This window comes from Marmota marmota, unplaced genomic scaffold (genome assembly GCF_001458135.2).
Source record: "Marmota marmota marmota unplaced genomic scaffold, marMar, whole genome shotgun sequence".
In the NCBI taxonomy this organism is placed as follows: Eukaryota; Metazoa; Chordata; class Mammalia; order Rodentia; family Sciuridae; genus Marmota; species Marmota marmota.
In genome coordinates, this window is record NW_026000101.1 from 20,989,445 (window position 1) to 21,012,814 (window position 23,370).

The window sequence follows — 23,370 nt, forward strand, 5'->3', positions numbered from 1 at the left end:
TGTTATTGTACATAATTTAAGAAAGTCTAAAGCATAATTTTTTCCAATATTGTCCACATGAGAAATGGAAGGAATTAAGGGGGGAAAAAACCATGTATTTAGTGGTTAAATCTGTGTTATTTATGTGACAACAATTTGTATAATTTATTTTTACATGTTATATATAAATATGCAATTTTTGTATAATGAATTTATTTAATTTATTTACAGAAAAAAATTAACTTACTCTCATTAGAAGTGAGTTATAGCATGGAAACCTTAATAACTAAGCATAGATTATGACATCATCACTTAAAAGAATAGTTACACAAAGCTGGTTGCATGTATAATTTTATATCAAAAACAGCTTTGCATTTCTGCACAAAGCAGCAGAAAAAAACAGCTAAACTGAGAATAAAGAGCTATGTATTGAAGAGATGAGCTGGTACACCCAATGAAACTATTAAAAGTTAAGTAAATATGCACAGGTGATTAGGACAAATTTACTGAAAGTTGTTTATGGAATTAGATAATATTTTTTCTATGATAATTTATATTTTATAATTTGTTCTTTGTGTATGATATATTTATTTTGAAGTTCTCAGGGGCTTATTCCAGTAAGTTAAAAGAGTGAAAAGGTTGGCAACTGCTGGGAAATGGGCAAAACTGTGTCACTGAGAGAAAAAGCAAGTCTGGAATTAAGATATTATTAATTAAGAAAATGATATAAAAATTATTTAAAAATGACTCCCAAATGCCTAAAGGATATAAGTTCTATAATTCTGTCATAGATAACTAGAGAATCAATTTGTTCACACTCACTATAAAATTGAAGAAAGAAAGTAAATTAAAAATTTTTACTAAGTTTAGTGATTTGACAGATGATGTGAAATCCAATGGGGAACAGAATAGAAATCTTAAGTTTTCTGGCAAACTTCAAAGGATCAGAACAAATGATATGAGATATCTATTTTTCCCTCTTATCAAGATTTAATGTACTCCTTTTGAAATCTAGAGATATCTTGTGCTGAGAGCCATAGCCAAGTAGGAAGGACGCATGGCAATTTCCTTGTCAGCCTACCCAATGTTGCTTAGAGGGAGGACTCTCCATTGTGGAAATGGGCTTGCCTTGGACCCAGGTCATTTGCAGTGACATGGCATGAATGTTTGAGAGTTTTGGTTGAAAGGTGACCCTGCTCAGGGGTTAGGGTGGATCCGGGTTTAGGGTGGATCCTGCTGGGAATAGGGCGTATCCTGCTGCCTCAGGCGCCTGCTCCTGGAGTTCTCGCGGGGTTCTGGAGAGAATTGGTATGCAGAGCCCGGTGAAGGGAGTGTATTTTCCCAGAACGTGCATGTAGAGTGCTGGTGAGAGTTTGGGACTAAAGAGTTGCTATTTGAATCTACAAGGCTTTGTGGTGGCTCGGTTATTTTGTGCCCAGCCAGACTGCGGCATTTGGTGGCCCATATGGGGGACACTTCAAGCTTGGAGGTAAGTGAAATTGCTTGTCCCTGAGGAACAGCAAAAGAATGGGTGACCAATTCAAAAAACAATGTGTTCTTGTTTTGATTTATTTTGTTTTTATTTCAAGTTGCCTGTTCCTAGAACTTTCTCAGGCAAACTGAGGAAAATGGTTGACTCAAGGTTTGAAGTTGTTCACCCCCAAGGAAGAGAAATTGTTAGAGGAAGGAGGCACCCCAGTAAGACCAAGAACAGTTAGGGCATATGTTGATACAATACAAAAATGTAGCCCATGGCTTTTTAAAGAGGACTTGTTAAAAATATCACAATGGGACCATCATGCGATCCTGTAGAAAGATTTTTCTTCAACAAGAAAAAGATGGCTAATTCTGTTTACTATACTTGTCTAAGATCTTGGTTTTTACAGACATCTGATTAATTTACAAAGCTAAAGTGTTAAAATATCAACCACTAAATATAAAATCAAGTACTCTTTACTTATTAAGTTACATAAGGTAATATATTTAAACATTATGTGTGTTTTCATAAATTGGTAAATGGAAAAAAGTTTAATATTGCTTTGTGTCTATGTCTTTGCTGAAACAAGGTTACTAAGAGTTAAGATTCTATCATGTGTAATTTATATACAAAGAGTCTAAGAAGTTTCAGTTGGGTTTCAATTATAGTATTATAGTACCATAAAAAAAACATGGAAGTATTTCATCTTATTAAAGTGGAGTAATTTGTCTAAATCATAAATTTTATAAGAGTTGTTTCAGAATGTGAATTTATAAAAAGGGTTAATGGCTAGAAAAGAGATATAAAAAGATTCAAGATGTGGAAATATATTTTAATATAAAGGTTAAAAAAAAGAAGAAGAAATGTTTCTAGATGAGATAATCTCTGTGTGATAAAGTAAAAAGTTGTAAAATGCCATTTAAAAAGATTTTGAGGAAACTAGACTTACTTTAAAAGCTTGAGAAAGGAAGAAAGAAGAATCTTTGTGTGGTAAAGTAAAAAGTTGTAAAATGTCTAAGTAAGTTGCAAAAGGCTTTAAAAGGTTAAAATGAAGGTGGTTAAGATGCCTTCATGATGGAGGAAAGATTGCATCATTCGAAGCCTAGTTAATCTTTAAAGCATTACTTAAAAAAAAAAAAACATGAAAATGGGAAGATAATAGGATAAAAGCAATTTGGAGAAAGAATATTAGAAATTTGAACTGAAAAACTTTGAAGACAGAAATACAGGAAGGTGAAAAAAAGATAGAAAAGATGTAGGAAGATAGAGAAGATGTAGGAAGACAAGAATTTTAAACCCACAAAATAGGAAACAAAAGAAAACTAGGAGGAAAAAAAGCAACTAAGGGTGAATGTACAAACCTTAGGAAAACAAAACAAAAACCTAGAAGATAGAAATAAGATAGAAAATGGTTGAAAATGTCAAGTAAAGGTATTAGGTATTTCAGATAGAAAATACAAAAAGCTAAGACAACTATTAGATACAGACATTCAAGATAGAAAAAGGTAGAAGAGAGAAGTTTAAAGTCAAATATTGGATAAAATAGAAGAGCAAGGAGATTATTAGTAATTTTTTCAAAAAGCCCATCAACTTTAATTTCTGGTGGTGCAGAAATTAGAAGTCTCAGATGAGGATGTTAAAATTTATAGACAAGAGCCAATTTAGAAAACGTTAAACTAAAAAAAAATTGGTTTAAAACCACATCAAAAATTTAAAATGACTAAAATAATTCTAAAAACTAAGGCAAAATGCTTTTGGAAGACTTAAATTTAAACGGATCTTTAAATTTCCAAAGGATGCATATAGGATATTTTGGAACATCATCCCTGAAGAAAAATCAGTTAATTTTTTTACTTAACAGGAATCCCATACAATCCACAGGGGCAAGGCATAGTTGAAAGAGCTCATTAAACTATTAAAATGTACTTATTAAAGCAAAAAGAGGGAATTGGAAAGGGGTATATATCCCCCAAAGATAAACTTAAAATAACGCTTTTTACTCTAAACTTTTTAAATTTGGATTCATCAGGGCTTAGTGCTGCGGAAAGACATATGTATCCAAAAATTGTACATAAGCCTAAGGTACTTTGGAAAGATATTCTAACAGGACAATGGAAAGGTCCTGACCCAATGATTGTCTGGAGTCGGGGTACACATTAGTTGAATGGTTCCTAAATATCAGTCAAGATTTCCTCTGGGATGGATACAACCCATTGCTATCATTTGGACTTTCTCTAAAGCACAGGATTAAAATATCAGAGTTGTGATATTATTGCTATTAGAGTACTATTGCCATGAGAATTTGTTACAATTTCAGAAATAAACTCATTCACCTTTTTATTTCCTTTCTGGCATTACTCAATTATCAACTCATAAAATTTGGGGAAAAGGTGAGGAATTCCAGGCCTAAACCATAATATAATTCAAGTTTGAAAAATAAAATTCTGGCCAGGTACGCACACCTGTAATCCAGTGGCTGGGGAGGCTGAGATAGGAGGATGACTAGTTCAAAGCCAGCCTCAGCAAAAGCAAGGTGCTAAGCAAATCATTGAGACCCTAAATGAACTATAAAATAGGAGTGGGGATGTGACTAAATGGGCAAGTGCCCCTGAGTTCAATCCTGGTATTCCCCCCCCAAAAAAATAATAAAACTTTAAACGACTATGTTTGTGTAAAAATTTGTAAATTCATTGTATTATATATTCTTTGTTGATAATTGAAAGTGCATTTTTAAGTACTTTAAAAAATATTTAAGTATCATTGTATAATATTTTTCTTATTAACCAAGTGAGGCAAGGAGATGTGAATTGTTAGATAAGCACCATATAAGAGAATTTCAGTTTATTTCTTTTTGGTTTCATTTATTTGTTTGTTTCAGGAGAAGCATAGATGTCTATAGTATCCAAAAGATATGGTAGTGCTATTGTTGCCTCTAGTTATCACTGATGAGTCCTGATCCCTCACATGTTGAGGTTTGAACATTAGAAAAGTACGCGGAGGCAAGCATATAAAGAAAGGCATTTAAAAAGCAGTAACATAGACTTCTTCCAGGAGGGAGTAGGGGACCATAGCTGGGATGTGGTGTCCCTAGAAGCAAGGTGTTCTGCCTTTTGTATGTCTTAGGCTTCCTTTGTTCTCCTGCCCTCTTCCCCTAATCTTTCTCCTTATCTTCAGGTGGGCTGAAGGGGAAAAGCCAGGATCAAGCAGCCCAGGATACATTAATTAGCAACTGTATAGCTCCCTTTCAGGAGGGGAGCAGGGGCAGATTCTTTGATAAGGATGCAGAAAGGGCTCTGAAGGAATGAACATTTCAATCCCTCAGGGAACAGTCTCTGACTTCCCAGACTCACTCAAAATTAGCCTTCTCGATCTGAGCTGACTTGATTCACCAATCTATACAGACTCCCTGTCTAAATCTGGCTTCATTATGATCATTGAAGCATTTTAAATCCTTTGTCTTTGAGACTGATTCATTAATACTAATAGAATAGTTGTGGCACATAAACATTTAAAGGTTTTTAAGTAATTAAGTGGTGAAACAAAGTGACATGTAGTATGTTCCTACTCATAGAATCACATTTTCCAGTTTTTCTTCAATGAACTATTTGAATTTCTATCTCTGCTTAATTAAATGTTGAATGTTAACATACAAGATTTTAGATTAGATACAGAATTTGAATTGTATAATATTACTTTTGCATACCAAGTAGACAAAGGACACTTAGTCTAATTATGTAAATTAGTTGGATTTTCATTACTATAATGAAACATTTGAGGCAGGATATTTATGAAGAAAAGATGTTTGTTTAGCTAACAGTTTTTAGAGCTCAAAGTTCAAGATCAGGTGGTTCCATTATTTCAGTCTTTGGTGAGGGTAGTGTTGGTGACATATCATGGTGCACGTGCATTTGAAGCAAGCAATCCTATTATAACCAGAAAGAGATAGCCAGGTGAGGCCCAGGCTTGTTCCTTTTGTAGCAATCTTCTCTGGAGAACTGACTCACAATTCCATGGGAAATACCTTAATTCCTCTTAAGGGCACAACCCCTATGGTTGCCCATTAAGCCCCATTTCTTAAAGGTTGCATGCCACCAAATGACACAAACCTAGGTGGACATGTGGACCCTTGGAGGACACTCAAATCATATGCAAACTACAACAGTATTTATGTTCACCCTAAAAATAAGCATAGTAATAATCCATTCCTCACAGTTAAATAGGATGAAATAATAGAAACAACGCATACAATGTCCTTTTCTTAGTCTATGGCATGCTGTGAAGCTTCTACACAAGGCATTGTTGAGTCTTGACCTTCATCTTGAATCTTGAGTTACCATTCTTTGGTGACTCATTCATTCTATTGAATGATGAGATGCATTTTCCCCATAAGGAATAGCTGCAAGGTAATAATGATCTAATTGCTATTGTCTGAATCCTAATTTGTAGTGCAGTTCAAGCAAAGTTCTGTCAAGGACAAAATGAGGACGTCTCATTTAATTCATTATTTTGCACATCAAATATCTGGACACCTGAAGCATACCAATTAGACTTGTTAATATATATGTAAATTTTAAATTTTACCTAGGCACAAAATCTGGCTTTAAATTTTTTTTTCTGTTAGTGATATAGGCTGTCTGTGACCAATATAATGTACTTTATTTGATTTGTGAGAAATGTATTTTCTTCCAGCAGACTAGATGTGTTTTAGGAAAACTATTGACTTTTCTGTGATAATATAGTACTGTTGTTACTATCCTAAAATTCTACCTTTCCATACTGTCCATCTCCTCACGTTTTGTTAATTTGGTGTTCCTATGAAGTACATAGGTAGAAACAAAACCTACTTATAATTAAATGTAAATATTCTAATTTCAAAGAATTAGGAGAAGGTTTTAAAATCAATCTCTTCTTAAAACTTTGGACCAGAATTTTTTGAAGAAAAAAAAAATCAAGTGCTAAGGACTTGTCCTACCCTTTCTGTTGGAAATATTTAATTTACCTAATATGCTATGATTTTGAAACAAGAAGAAGACAAAAAATCACTTACAGTATTGTTCATTGAGTCATATTCCACCACCAAACAGAAATTTAATTAGAAACTTAAAAATAGTCTTATTATTATTAACGTTCACATGATGGAGGTAGGTCTTTATACCAAGCCAAGTAAACCTTTCCTTAAAAATATGTAATAAGTAAGGCACACATTTTAATCAACACATCATGAAAGTACTAAAGTTAATGACAGACAAGTGCTTGCTATTGCCTGTTTCCAGTATTCTTCAAAATAGGACATGAATAATCTTTGGCCTTTTGAAGTATGATTTCAACACTTTCCAGAAATAGTGAACTTACAGAAAGGTTCATGTTGATCTTCACTGAAATAAAGAAGAGACAAAGACACAGAATAAAAAATAGAAAAAAACAATTCTGCTAACTTAAAAATATTAATTTGACTGTTATTGTATATGCTCTTTGTGACCATTTCAATCACCTTTAAATCTATTATCAATCTCTCAAAGAGTTTCTCCTATGTGTATACACACATATTGTACACAAAGCTTATCACTGATAGAAGCAAAAATATTGTACATACACCTAAGTGAATATACTGGATAGAACTACAATTCTATTAAGTAACTATTAGGTAGTTTCTGATTTATAAAACCTATAATTTACATGCTTTTCTTTTATTCAGTGCCTATAAACATAAAATGTTTCAGAGACTTGTCTTTCTTATCTAAAAATATTTTTAAAATTAAATTCAAATGAAATTTAAAAGCATTCTTTTTGTCATGACTGCCACTCTGCTGATAGTTACTAAATTGATTTGCTTTTTCAAATACATGAAGCAGAGAAAATATATTTATTCCTTCAATTGCATACATTTATTTCCAATTAATATTTCAAGGAGTGAACCCTAAGAATTCAGAAAAGAAATTGTTAATATTATTTATTATATACTTAGGGTCATATATATGCAGGACAAGAGAAAACTAATTATGCAAAAGAAGCTCTCCTACCTATGGAACTGATGCAGTATCAGAGCAAGTGTTTTCTTTTAAACCTGTGCATTTTAGAATAGAAAACTTTGAACTACAAGAAATATTTTTAGGTCTAAACATCCACCAAGAATTTAGAAAAGGCAAAGGGAATTTTGAAAAAAAGGAAGAAACATATATGTAAAAAAGGACCACATAATTTATCATTCAAATCAGGCCACTTTTTTTGAGATTAAAAAGGGTGTGCAAATAATAAAAATTACACAATTTTTGAAATGTGTATTTACATATAATAAAATCATTAAGGGGTTTTGTTATATTTGAGGCCATATACAATTAATATATTAAGAACTACTTTTAAAAATAAACTTTTTTAAGAAATTTTTTTCTTAAAAAATTAGTAAAGCAAAAACTATATTATTTGTATAACGTTTTATGAACACATGATTCTTGATACATTTTCACATATTTTAATCAATTTGTCTACTATGTGTCATCCATATATTTTTTTGAAGAACGAATTTTTATATGACTATTTTCTGGCTATCAAGTATTCATTAGCAGATAAATTGATAAATAAAATGTGGTTCATGTATACAATGGAATATTCTTCAACCTTAGAAGGAAGAAATTCCATTATTCAAGACAACATTGATGAAACTGGAAGACATTAGGCTAATAAGCTATTCACAAAAAGATAAATGCCACATGTTCTTACTTATACATAGAATCTAAAAAAATTGAAGTCATAGACAGAAGAATGGTTGTTCCCTGGAACTATGGGGTGGGGACAATAGGAGATGCTAGTCAAAAGTATAAATTTAAGATGAGGGGTATGAGACATTCATTCTACACTGTATACATATATTACAACATTACTTTGTACTCCATATGACCAAAAGATGATGAATAGTTGTACTTATGCATCATCATCCAGATATAAAAATCAAGATTGGGGCCAAAGATTAATTTCACACAATACCAACAATAACTTGTTTTCTTTATTAGTGCATTATAGTCAGATAGAATAGTAGGGCTCATTTTATAAATGCATATAACGTACTTTGCTTCATTTCAATCCCCCCAAAATTCTTAAATTCTGAATCTGCATGAACTTGAGAAGAAAATTTTAAACATTAGAAAGACACTAGCTGAAAGCAAGTTAGCAGAAAAAGCTACCAATACTTTTATATTGTATCCAATACAAACACAATGTTTACTATTAAAGAAACAATAAAAAATGTTGAAGGAAATGAAAATATTAACTCCTCTTATTTGATCATTAAAGACCATACACATGTTTTATCATTGCATTGTACCCATAAATTTATAAGATTAACCATAATTAATGCAAAGAATATATTTCTACCAATTGTTTAAAATACTGTTTGGAAGTAGGCAGAGTGTCCACATATAAATAAATGTAATATCCTATACTGGAAACAGGGGCCTCTGCAGTCCTCAATAACCCAAAGAACAAATCACCTGTTATTTTCTGTTTCCTGGGGTCAAGGAGACCTGCTTAGCCCATTTCAAGGAATATAAGCCTTTGTGACAACTCCAACTTTTAATTTAATTTCTAGGTAGTGAGATGAAAGAAAAATGATGCCCATTATACCTCCAACATTTCTACCTCCTATGGCACCAGAACCAAAGATTTGAAACCTTAAACCTGAAACTTAAATGGGAAGTAAATTTACAATGAAAATATAAGCCTTATTCACATTTTGAGGACTATGATTCTAATTCAGTTAAAAAACATTCTAAGAGACACTGAATTTGGTATTTTAGGAACTCACAATTAAAAATAAGAAAGTAAAAATCTGTTGTTAAAAATATTAGTGAAGAGGATGATATTCAGATGAGTAAATAAAATACACGACTACACACAAAATAGTAGAAATACATACTGGAAAGAGTGGTGCCAAGAAGGAGCTGATTCACCCTGATGAAGGATGCTACACACAGTGGGATTTGAAAGAAAAAAAGAGTATCAAATGATTTACTGTTAAAACCAAAAATTCACAAACATATTTACATACCAATTAATTGATTCAATTAAGCAAAATAGCCCTTTTCAAAAATGATTTACAATATGGCCTTTTAATTTTACTTACCCACAGTGTTCTTTTAAGTCATTTTCCATCATTAAAACATGATTAATTATTTTCATTTTCTATTTCAGTTTATTTGTGGAACATTGCAGTTTTGAGAAAATATTTCCTCTTCTTTTTTTTTCTCAGATGTTCTTCTGATAAGTTCATAACAAATTCTACTATGTGGAAGATATTCTTAATTTTAATTTTTGTATAGAGTGTGTAAATATTTTAACCAAAATATTTAAACAGCTACTGATTTTTCGTTTTATGCTGAATATCTTTCTTGATGAAATATATTTGTAAGTCAAAACTCATCACATAAGTTTTCTCTATTTATAATTGTTTTAAATGTTTACCAAAATTAACTTGCAAAAATCATAGGTCCTCTCAATTTAATTTGATTGCAGTACTGGTATATATTTATAATTAGAAATAGAAACTTCATTGAAAAATTCTTTCCAAGTTCAATTGCAGCTTTTTAAATTCAGTATTTAAAGTCTTTGCGCTCCTTTGTTTTAATTGTTTGAAGTTCCCAGTTTGCTATTATAGGTATAAATTTTCATGACCACATATGTTGAAAGTTTCCAAGTCTGGAAATTCATCAAAAGCTTTCACTTTTGAAAATTGTTTGTAGTCTATCCATTCAATAATTTCGGAGGTTTTGTACTGATGTTGAATAAGATTTAACTAATCAAAACAAAAATAACAATCACATTAAAATTTGAAAACCGTTGCATAAAGGTTGCTAGATTTGGGGTGGGGTGGAATAAGACACTAAGTTAAATTTGAATTTCATATAAAAATGAACTTTGCTCACTATAAGTATGACCTGTGCCATATCTGTGTCTTACATATGCTAAAATTTGTCTTTTATCTGAAATTCTAATTTAGTCATGTATCATATCTGGTATATCTGATAGCCAGATATTTTGTTTGATTTATGTAGTAATCCTTTAAAGTTGGGACACTTTAAAAATCCATTTGAACATGGAAGGAAAAGAAAGATGGTGTACCTGCCATGATGAATAATTTCTTAAAATAAATCTAGCACCAGCTTCTTCATGACTATTTTGTATTTTCATTTCTCCAGAACAGGAATCAGAAAATGATGCCTGCATTCCAAGTCTAATCTGAACCTGTTTTAGTGGCTCATGGGTTAAGAATGTTTTTATATTTCTTAATGGTTTGAACAGATAAAAGAATACTATTTTATGACGCATTCCCAATTGCACGAAGTGTGAATTTCAGTAAACACCAATAAATTTTTATTGAAAGACATCTGTGCTCATTTATACATTATCTATGACTGTATGCTCTCCACAACAACAGAGTACTAGCTAGAGAGACCAAAGATCACAAAACTCTATAAAAATGGTGGCCAACTCTATTCTAAAGTGAGTTATTACTGATTTTGGACATGATTGAGCCATAACATAAATAACACAATTACATTAAATGTAAATTGTGTTGCAGTAAGATTGCCATATTTAGGGGACAAAAAATAAGACAACTTGTTAAGTTTGAATTTAATATGGAAAGGATTTTTTCTTGTTTTCTGTACAACTAGTAGAACATGTGAGTCGTGTGTGTGTGCATGTGGGTACATGTGCATATATGTGGTGTATATGTGTATGAATACAGATTTTGAAGACTATAGTTTCTATTTCAGATGGTAAAATATTTCACCATGATTTCAAGTAATCATGTTCTTTAATTGAGAATGTTCTTTATTTACCACAACATGATTTTCTGCCAAATTATGTGTGTATATTACCACTGAAAAACAAATTACTTGCTTTTGAAATTAAAACTTTGAACTGATTTTGAAATAGCCATAAAAATGATGTCATGTATATCTTTGAAGAAAAAAATTTAAAACTTCTGGACATTATACTTAAATTATGTTTTGAATGAATAACTTAAAATTTTTAAATAGTATTTTTGTGAGCATAACAGTTTAGTAATTATTTCTGAAGTTTTGCTATAATATAAGTGTCACTTTAAAGATGGGCAACAATTCTTTCATGTACATGAAAATTCATGATACAAAAAAATGAGCATAATTTATTTTAAAATTTGACTGTTTAGAAAGTCTTATGTGACTGCATACATGTTTGTCAAAGGTACAGTTCTATAAATGTCAAATAGAAGCTAACCAGATCTACATGGAAAGTATATTGCAATAGAAAAATGACTTCCACTCAGGGATAACTGACATCTCCAAACTAAACCAACACGTTTTCCCTTCTCAAAGGGGAAAATAGTAAGAATGTAAAGAGAAGTTGGGCAAATGATGGGGAGTAAGCAGCCTTCGTGATCAGTACTATTTGACAGGAAAGTGTTTCAATCTGTTCACCTAATGCTGTGGATGAGATAAGAGGGCACATTGTGTTGGAGGCCATGTATGAATTATGGGTTTGTTTGAACCATCATAAGGAAGGGGGTTTGCTTCTCTGAAGACTCCTGGTGTGAACCCACTGGTTTCAGGTTGCTCACATTAAAGCTGATACCCTACCTTAGCTCACAAACCTAGGTTCAATTGCAGCCCCTGGAGATGGGCGTAACCTCCCTAGCCCAGAACAACTTGTTTTTCCCATTTTTTATTCTGTTTTCCTCAATAAGCCTGCCACAGTAAAATCTTCTGATGTATTTCCCCTTAGATAAAAGATTTGGGCCTTTTTCCTTATTCATTTCCAGTCCCTACCAGGGCTGGAGGACGCATCAGGCCCATGCTTCAAAAATTATATTCTGTGTATTATCTTTTGTTTTTCATTATTTTCAGACTTTTTATTTTCCCAGCCGTTCACACCTCCAGGAATTAGCTCTCAGGTTGCTGGTAATCCCAACAACATTTCATGTGTTCCTGCTTGCTCAGACTTGGGAGCAACCTAAAGTTTCAGGGACCTATGGGCACAAGAGAAGCCTGACATATATTTGTGCAAGAAAAAGTAAAAGGGTTCTTGTGATCACTTTGTAAATACCAAAATTGACTAATCAGTTTTTAAAATAAATACTAATAGTTCGTCAGTAACTTGATGTCTACTGTCCATATGACAAGATATACTGAATGGTTGATGATAAGTTGTGATACACTTTTTGAGAAAATTGTATATTCTTCATCAATTTTCTTTGAAAGGATATTTGTGAATGTTGGAAGTGAAAAAATAAAAGAGTTCATGTTCACATAACTTAAGTAATAATTTAGAAATGCAAATATAATTGGCTGATACATTATATACTAAACTTTTATAAAGGAATCTCCAAATTAGTAGCACTTAGCTACTCAGAAAGACTGGATTCTTGCAGTTTGATCAGTTATTAAAAATATGGAAATATAAGAGTTCTGCCAGCACATTTCCCTGGGCAGTGGTTCTGTTCCTTACTCTGGACATTAAAAAAAGGGGTCTGGTGCTACCAAAAAATCCAGGACCCTGGGAGTATGCAAAATTTTCAAAAATGGCTCTTTATTGTGAGCAGCGATTAGCTGCATGCCTGCTGCTACCTGAATCAGAAGGGGTATCATCTTGGAGTTTGATCTTCAGAAGTTTTGTCTGAAGGATCCCGTTAAACTTTCCTCAGGCATATACTGCTGTTATCAGAGACCTGCAAACAAATTCCCTCAAGGATGACTTGGCAATATCTTACTTGACTTTACCCAGCCCCAGGCTCTGATATTACCACAAAGTGTAAGCTTTCCTAGAGGTATTAGGCCTAGAAAAAAACTTATCTCTTTTATGGACAACCAGATCTGTCAAGGGCAAAAGAATCTTTGGAGTATCCCTGGGGATACAGAAAAGTGTCCTGAGAATGGATGTTGTGTGAATCAGATGGTTCTGGTTTCCTGCAGTGTATTTATGCTGATGGCTTCCATGCACAAAGTATATGCACCAGGGCTTCTTCTCACTATTTATGTTCTTTGGGATTCTGAGATCCATCACACTATCCATCTCCATTTTGCTCTGGGAATTTAGCTCTGAAAACCACGAATTCATTACTATATATGGCTTCCTAGTGACCTTAGATCATCATTATGCATAGTGCAGCAAGGAATATTTGTGTCCTTAATGGGAATCATTGGCCAGCAGAGCCTCCTCAAAGTTGAGGCTGCCATTGGAAGGAAGTTGGAAAATTACATCATGTCAGAGTGGGACACTCTGGGTCAGGAATGGATTAATACAACTTACCATTTTTGCTCTTGACTAGAATAAACACTTTTTTTTACTTCAAAAAACTGGAAATATAAGATAATCTACTGAAATATAAGATAATCTACTATTAATTTTAAATTTCTTATATCCATGTTAACTGCAGTATTCAATTTTTGCTAAAATGTCAATATAATAATTTTGATCTATGATACAGCATATTCCCAATCCAAATCCTAACAATATTTTTTCTTAATATTGATATTGACAGGTTGCATCTAAAATTTACATAGGGAAGATTACTAGAATAATTAAGTGGAGTCTATGTATGAAAAACAATAGTGGATTCACAGAAATCAGTTTACAATGTTATAGTAATCAAGATAATATGGTGTTGGCAAATGGACAAAAACGTTGAAGGAAAGAAAGGAGAACTCAAAAACATATCCTTGAATATTGTCAATCAGTTGTAAGTACAAAGTCAGTTCCTTTTTTTCTTATTTTCAGTAAGTTTTGTTGGAAAAATTTGCTGTCCAATCAACCTCAATAAATATCTCACACCTTTAATATATTTGTTTACATATTTGTATTAGTTTTCTAGATCTGTCATGACAGAATAGCACAAAGTGGGTGGCTGAAAGAACAGAAATTTATTTTCTCACAGGTCTGGGAATTGGATGCCTAAGACTAAGGTATTAGCATATTTGCTGTCTCCTGGGTTTTTTCCTCCATGAATTGCAAATAGTCACCTTCTATCTGCCTCTTCATATAGCCATTCTTCTGTGTTGCACATTCTTGGTGGCTCTTTCATGTGTTCAAATTTTCTCTTCTAATATGTATTTATACATTTTTTGATTAATTTACCTTTATATATTTTTAAACTAACAAATGATTAGAAGAACAATTGGTAAATCTGTAAGTACACGTTTTAGCATCCTGAAGATATATTTTTAATGAATAATATACTGCTGGCTTATAAATATTTAGAGTTTTTAATCTTGTAAAGAGAAAACACCAGGAGAAAGGAATGTAGAATTGAATCATGAGTTAGTTCTTGACTTATCCTACCTTGGTCATGTATCTGCATTCATTTTTACCCTCAGCTTTCAATAATAATCCCAAAGATTCTTGTTATGTTATTATTTCTGTTGCAAACATACAAACAAGATAAACTTCTTTAAACTTTCCCATCATAAAGGCAATTGATGCTCCTTTTAGCTGCAGTTTCTATTTCTATGACAGCTGAAATCAACATTTGAGTCAATTTTGTTTCTTTTGTAGTTTCAAGGTAATGCAACTTCAAATAATTAAAATTGTCTATGAAAGTAGAACAGTTCTTAATAAATTAGATTTTTTAAAAACTGCTTTCAAATCACATTATGGTCATATTTAGGACATCCAGGTTTGGCTCACTATAGCAAAGTATAAAAAAAAAAAAAACAGAGTAGAAATTCCTTACTTTAAGGTTAACGGTTGTATTTGAATTCCTACAGGCAGAGAAGAAATGACTTCTTTTAAAAAAGAGAAGATATACCATTTATCATGAACTGATACAGAAAAAAGACTTTGGGAAGAAAATGACCACAAATTTAATTGAATTTTATGGTAGTATATAGCTAGCTTAAAATAAACTATCAATAAACGCTACCTGTGTGATATTACTCTTAAGAAAACATAAAGAGTAGGCATTAAAGGGAAAAGTGGAACACATGACAAATTGACGAATCCAGAGCAAATTAGAATCAGGCCATGGGGAAAGCAATTCCTCTGACTGTGGATAGAAACTAAGAACAGGCAGAAGAAACAGTTGTTTGGAAGATTGAAAAAAAAAAATCTAGAAAAATAGATAGTGAGCTGCTGAGTGCTACACAACTACTACTAAATTGCTGTTTTTAAAATTGTTGGTGGTGCTGGAGATGGAACCCAGGACCTTGCACATGCTAGGCACCCACTTCACTGCTGAGTCACTCCCCCAGTTCTGAAACTTCTTTTGTACGATTTATGAGAAATTGTGTCATATTGTTTATGCTTATCTTTGCAGAAAATAGTATTGCAAGAAGAAAGCCTATAAAATACTAGGCCAATTTGTTACGAGCATTTAATAGGTGATTAGAAAGTAGTCACTACCATTTTGTATGATATTAATAGAAGAAAAGTAGTATGAAATATACATTTGATTTTCTTAAGATTGAAAAACATTAAAGGATACATTTGAAAGGAAAAGGCATCAGAAACCTGGTTAATTATAATAATACATAATATGGATTGAGAGAGAACAATGTTACAATCATTATGGTAATAAGTTTACATGCACCACCATGTTTAAACAACATAATAATGTTATTAAACTCATACAAAATTTACTCAAAGTTTATACAAAGGACAAAAACAACAGAATTGGAGACCAAATGTTTCCATTTTCAGAGTTACTACATGCAGAAACTGGATACAAGCTTAGGTTATCTATATTCGTAGTCCATTCTTAGCTAGTATTATTTGTTGTCTTTTTTTATGTACAAAATCTTTTAAAAGTTTATATTCTACCTAAACCTCCACAAGTGAAAATGTCTAAATCTTCATTCAAAAATAGTTTTGAAGAAGGCAAAAGAGATTTTAATAGGTCCATTTTTCATAAATAAAGTCAATTATAGACTAAGCATAAGTTTATGATAAAAATCAGTAGAATATTGTCTAATAATACAGACTTCATAAAAACAGTTTAATGAAGGTGCTGACAAGTTAAGTTTTGAATAAATGTCTTCCTTCAATTGGCCGCAATGTCATCGCTGAGCTGTCCTAACTAGCATGAACTCCCCAAGGCAAGTCAGAGCTTGGATCCTTAGAACTTTATGTTCAAAGAAGCATAAAAAGTCATGCAATGCTGATTCTCGGTTCCCATTAATACCAAACAAACAAACAAAAAAAAAAAAAAAAAAACGGGGGTCTGGGTTTGATGAGTACAGGCTTNAAAAAAAAAAAAAAAAAAAAAAAAAAACGTGGAGGCAGGTAGCTCTTAATTGTATGTTTGGCATGGTATGATGTGTATTTACTTACTAAATGCTTGTAGTACGTTAAATCTTCATTTCTTTGCAAGGAATCTTCAGAGTTTTATTTTTCAATGGCGTTGTGAATATTTTCTGTAATGTCTGCATTTACCAGATAGTGGGATTAAAATCACATCACAGTTTGTTGTCATTAAAATTAAAGTTGCCTCAAGAGCTGATTGGACTGGCTTATAAAATAGGATAAATTTGCCAAGCTCTGGAAGTTTATCTGTTGATTTAAGTGGCCTATTTGAGTCCTTCTCTCTCTCAAGAACAATTCTTTACAGCTAAACACAAAAAGCAAAAGTTTTCCATAGAGATTCTGATATTTTGTGCCATATGTACCATAAAGTATTTTAAAGTGCTATAAACTTTAATCGTGAAACTACAAGTTTGTTAAAGAATAAAAGTAGTTTCTTCTAGATAATAAAATACTTGTGTATCATGACTCTCATCAAAATCTGGGTAATTAATATTCAAAAGAAGACAAATTAAAGGCAAAATTATAGGCCTGCATGTTCAGTGTCAGAGACTTTGAGGAGATTTTTTTTGTGAGTGTGTGTGAGGTTGGTGACAAAATGAATCATTTCAGAAATACATTTTGATCCCATAAGAAAAGAAACTATATGGCTGGTCAAACACCCAAAACATTTTTCAAAAATAATAAGGCAATGTGCTGTTGTTTATATTAGTACATTTTTTTAAGGATTCTGTAGTGAAGACAAAATAACTTCATACTGAAGGAATTATGGTCACATAAACTGTGCAATCCTAAAGGATTCTGGATGCCTCATCCACCTCTACCAGAGACTTTATTATTAGAACCATAAGGATTCAACTGCTCTTCACATTAGTCTCCTCACCTAATGTTGTTAGAAATTAGAACTGGTAGTGCTTGACATCCTCAAACACTGTTCTGAGTTAAAAATAATTGAGCTATATTTTAAAATAAAACGGTAGTAACAAGGTAGAAAACAATGTCAATATAATTATTACTCATATTGTAAGGTAGGACCCTCTTAATGGAACTAGCTGAATATAGATCTCAAACTCTGAGAGATGCTTTGACAAACATTGCATTTGATGTGACCCTGATGATTTGGTTCAGTGGCTCCTACAGTTTATCTTACTTATACAGCACTGAGTAAAATGGTAAGGGAAGTAAAATGTAAGGGTAATTTATTTAGATATCTTCTACTTCTCAAAATTTCAGCCTTGTATATGCTTCTATCTCTGTATTTGCCACTTGGTGAAACATCAAATACTAATTCCAATTTATTATAAGTAAGGTATTGCCTTTTCCCCAGTGACATTATGGATGATCATATCTAATAAGATATTTACTTTCTAGTCTTCAAGTAGAACTTAAAATTCTTGAAGTCTCTTTTAAATTCAGGTGTCATCACCCTGTGTAATATTAAAATATATGTGATTTAATTTTACTTTAGAAGTCTCAATGTTTTTATTTCCTTCATGAGGAATATGAAGTGAATTATAAAGTGGTTTCAAAGTTATATTTTTAAGCGTAAAATATTTATAAATAAAATATTTATTAAAACTATGATATGTAGCTGGGCACATTGGTGTACAGGAGGATCCAAAGTTTGAGGCCAGCCTCACCAACTTAGTGACACCTATTTCAAAATAAAAGACTAGGATGTAACTCAGTGGTAGAGCCACCCTGAGTTCAGTACTTCCAAAAAACTTATGGTATCCAAAAATATAAACTTGTGGTCCCCAAACTCAAAGGGATTCTGCCCTGTGCTCTAAAGCAAACCGTAAAACAAATGCATGCATTTCAAATGACATTTTTAAAAATTAAAAAAAAATACATCTCTATAAAATATACTTATAACGTTTTAATGACATTTTAATTAAAAAAACACAATATTTTACTTGCTACTGGTAGCATTGCTTAATATTCAAGAAATTTTAATTAAAATCAATAAAAAGTAAAATCAGAAATATTGTTTCTGAAAAAGTAGAGATCAAGGCATAGGCATATGCTATAAATATATAAAAATAAAAGGTTAATACACTAAAAAGAAAAATTAGCTATAAGAAATAATTTAGTAATAAAATAATAAAAAATTGCCCTTAAGATATTTATATTGAAAAAATCTTTGTGCACAAAGACATTGAGCACATTGCTGTACTCCTCCTGATAACAGTAAAAGGAAAAAATATTATGAACCAGTGGTTGATTAACTGGACTATGGGACACATATGACATGGATTTCCACAGCTGCTGAAATATTTTTATGTCTGTGATTAGTGCTCCAACATCTTCTCTAACATTTCTGTTCTATTGTTAAGTCTTAACTAGATTTGTTCTCAGGTTCTGAAGCTCCTTCTTGCTGGCACGATTCTCTTGCTTGTTTTAGGTTCTGGGTTTCCTTCTATCATTGTTGTTTACCCTGGCACTCTGAAGGAAATGGAGTCTTTAATAGAAGAATCAATGTATATATGTGACTACATAACCAATATGATTCTGCAACATGTACACTTGGAAAAATGAAATTATATCCCATCTATGTATGATATATCAAAGCACATAAATGCATTCTACTGTCATGTGTAATATAATTAAAATAAATAAAACAAGTGAAAAATTGATTCTTCTTACAGGGAAATAATCAATATCTTTATTGATTTTCATTTTAGTCATATCATTGTCAATAATTTAAGCATCACAGCTCAAAAGCTCTGTGAAGGAAATCACATACTTTTAAATTATGGTGTGGATATGATAGGTATTTTCACAAAGAACTGATATTATTTTGTGTTTGCTCAAAGACAGAAACTCATATATTGAATTAGCTCATGGAATTTAAATTATAATAATAATAATAATTATAATTTATTGTGTTAGTACTACCACTAATAACCATGACAAGCATAGAGAGTCATATTTCTTAGCATTAAGCAACTGATACAGACTCAAGTCATCATATCATGAAAGATGGTTTTTTTAAACCTAACAGATAGCTCATAGAATTAGTTGAATGCCACACACATCAACCTTGGAAAACCTGCAGGAAGAAAGGAAGGCCAAAATGTAGAGACCACAGAAAAGTCCTATTTGATATTCTAATGAACATTGTTTCCACTGAGTACTTTTCTTTGGTGGCCATTTAACTGTGTCACTACAGCTGGAATCTCAGATTTTCTGTAACTGAATAATTGATTGACTATCCCTGACAACTTATCTTACATTCTCAAACTAGAAAGGTATTTCCATCAAGTGTACCTGAAACTTAGGTCCACTATATACAAAAACATATGCAGGTGTCCAATCACCAGGAATACCTTTCATTACACCATTAATCTAAAAATGGTCCAGACATACGTATTGTAATTATGTGTCACACAACTAATTATTTTCTTGCATACATTTCTTCTTCCCAGAGGAAATAACTTTAAGCTTTAATAATTACAGCTGTAAATTTCACATCCCTGAATGGCATTCTTTCTAACTCAATTTCTGTAATAATCATATGACCATTTTAGATCAAATTGTAAATGTTAACTACCATGACTATATTCCATATTAAAGATTAGAGAAAAGGGACATAAAATTATATTTGAAAATAGTAGATACTAATAAATAGTGTGGTTATTATTTTTCTTAGAACTTTTAGGATTCAATTTACTTCCCTTATACTCATATTTTGTTCCCTAAGATTTTTACCATCAGTAGAGTTGGACAGAACTCTACTTGACCTAGTAAGGAGACATAGCTCACTATTCCCAAGAGATTTTAGCCCTTGGTGATTCTATATATGGGAAAATCTTTATTCTTCCTTTTTGGTGGTGGTGTTTTGACAATAAACATGTTAATGTGAAGTTATACCCATAGTATTTCCTGGCTTTTACTTTACTTTTCCATGATTGTATTGAATAGAAAACAAAACAAAACAAAACAAAAAAACAAAACATACCCCCAAACTCTCCAAATGTTATATATACAGATAGATAAAAATTTTATGTTTTTAGCAAAAATGATTCCTTCAGATTTTATAAGTAGAAGATTAAGAAAAATACCCATTCATGAATCTCAAATTCAGGTTAAGAAGTAAAAGGAATATATATTAATATGAATTAAAGCCCAAAATTAAATTGGAAACATTCAATTCATTAATAAGATAATTGCACAAAATAATATTTTCTGGCAATAGATGTAATCAAATGTATCTAATTATTAATAACTCTTATATTTGCTCCATTCTTAATAATGCCTTCATGAAATTAAAAGAATATACACAATGGATTATTAGTCATAAGAAGATGAAATTGTGGCATTTGTTGGTAAATGGATAGAACTGGAGAATATCTTGCTAAGTTTCTGAGTCAGTCCCCAAAAAACAAAGGTTGAATGTTTTCTCTGATTTGTGGATGCTAACTCCCCAAAAAAGGGAGGTTGAGGAGGGGAATAATAGAAAATACTGGACTAGACAAAGGAAAGAAAGAGGGAAAGGGAATAGGAAAGACAGCAAAATTAATTGGTCCTAACTTTCTTTGACTTGTACTGTATACATGATCAGGGTAATTCCACATCATGAATGGCCACAAGAGTGGGAACCTAATAGAATAAGTTATATTTTATGTATGTATATTCTGTAAAATACATTCTGCCATGTATAACTAAGAATTAAAAATGGAAAAAAAAATTAACTGCTTACATTGTTGACTTCTTCACCAATTTTTAATGGGATTATTTGAATTTTTGTTACTGAATTGTGTGATTTTTCCCAAATTCTATTTCAATGACACAAGATGTTCTAGTGTTTCAAGTACTAGGTATTCTATTATAGAAAAGTAATGATTGAAAGAAAAAAATAGTGTAACACAGCTATTTCATTATAAAGAATAAAACCCAGTTGATTTTGTTTTAGTGAAAGAAAAATATGATAGAATTCTAGAAAATGAATCAGAGAGAGCAAGAGAGAGCAAGTGAGCACATGAGTTCACAAATTAATAATGAAAGATTTTAAAAATATACCACTACATACGTCTGAAAAGAATCTAATAAGATTTTTTAATATCTTATATAACATAACCTTTATATATTATGATATCTAGCACATACCTTATAACAGCCATTGGTCCCTCCTTTTAGATTCACTTAACCCCAGAGTTTCTCCTGCCAACTTTACTAATTACCAAACTTGAAAAGGAAAACTTTCAAGCCAGGAAGCACACACTGTGACCAGTGAAATCAGTCTAATAGCAGACCTAGCCACTGTTCTTACTGGATAGCAAAGTTTACACTGCTGCCTAACCAGAATTAACTGGACAGTAGCCCAGTTAGCTAGAGAACTTGAAAGTACAGTTTTTGTGCTCTAGGTTACTATTAACTGACTTATTTAGAATCATAGGCTAGATTGACTAGTGCAGTTTTATCACAGTCAAAAGACTGCATAAGCACAAATACAAGAACAGAGGGATTACAAAAATTCAGGAAACTGTGACATCTCTGAAAAAAAAGTACCAAAATTTCAATCCTATATCCTAAAGAAAGGGATATCTGTGAAATGAAAGAAAAATAATTCAGAATAATTCTTATGCTAGGTATACTAGTACACATTTGTGATCCTGGCAACTTGGGAATCTGAGGTAGGAGGATCAAAAGGTTTAGGCTAGACTGAGTAACAAAGCAAAACTCTATCTAAAAAACAAACCAGAATAGTCCTCTTTAAGAAGTTCAGTGAACTTCAAGGACAAAAGATTAAAAAATTTAATGAAATTTGGAAAACAACATGTGAGCCACATGAGAAGTTAAAAAAAAATGAGAACATTTTAAATTGAATTACTAGAGATGAAGAATGCAACAAATAAAATGCAAAATGCAATAGAAATCTTCAGCAGTTGACTTGGGTCCAGCTAAAGAAAACAATCAGACAATTTTAAAACAGAACATTTGAAATTGCCCAATTAGAGAAGCAAAAAGTGAACAGTGAAAAAAAAAAATGAAGATATGAAGGAAATCTTTGGGGGTATGAGACACCATCAAACAACCCCAATCATAAAAAAACCAGACAATTTAGAAGGAGAAGAAAAAGAAAATGAACAAAAATGTAGTTCAATAAAAGTAATGATGAAACTTTCTCTAATCTCTAGAAAAAAGTCAATATTCAGACACAGGGATCCTAGGCATCACAAATTACACTCAACCCAAAGAATAATTCACCAAGATATGCAATACTAAAACTATCAAAAATCACTGAAAAAGAAAAATTCTGAAAACAAGAGATAAGTACATCACAGATAAAGAAGTCAACTCTGACCATTAATTTCAGCATTTGCCTTGTAGGCCAGAAAAGGATGATATATTGAAGGTATTGAAGGAAAAAAAAAAGTCAACAAAGAAAACCTTCAACAAAAAACTGTCTTTCAGAATGACAGATAACTTTTCCGGAAATATAAAAGCTAAGGAAGCTCATAATCAACAGGCCTTCTTTGCATGGACTAATAAAAGAAACTCATTAAACAAAAGGCCATTAATTAATATCATCAAACTATGAAATAACAATACATAAAGATATAAGCAATATTTAGAATATACAAGGACTGAAATGGTGATATAAAAAGTGTAATTTTATTTCTAGTACAAGGGTTAATGGCCAA

General features: G+C 31.8%; 1 pseudogene; it reads left to right on the forward strand.

Moving 5' to 3' along the window:
- The first annotated feature begins 1,444 nt into the window (after nt 1-1,444).
- On the forward strand, nt 1,445-13,592 carry LOC107147656 (annotated as a pseudogene).
- The last annotated feature ends 9,778 nt before the right edge of the window (nt 13,593-23,370 follow it).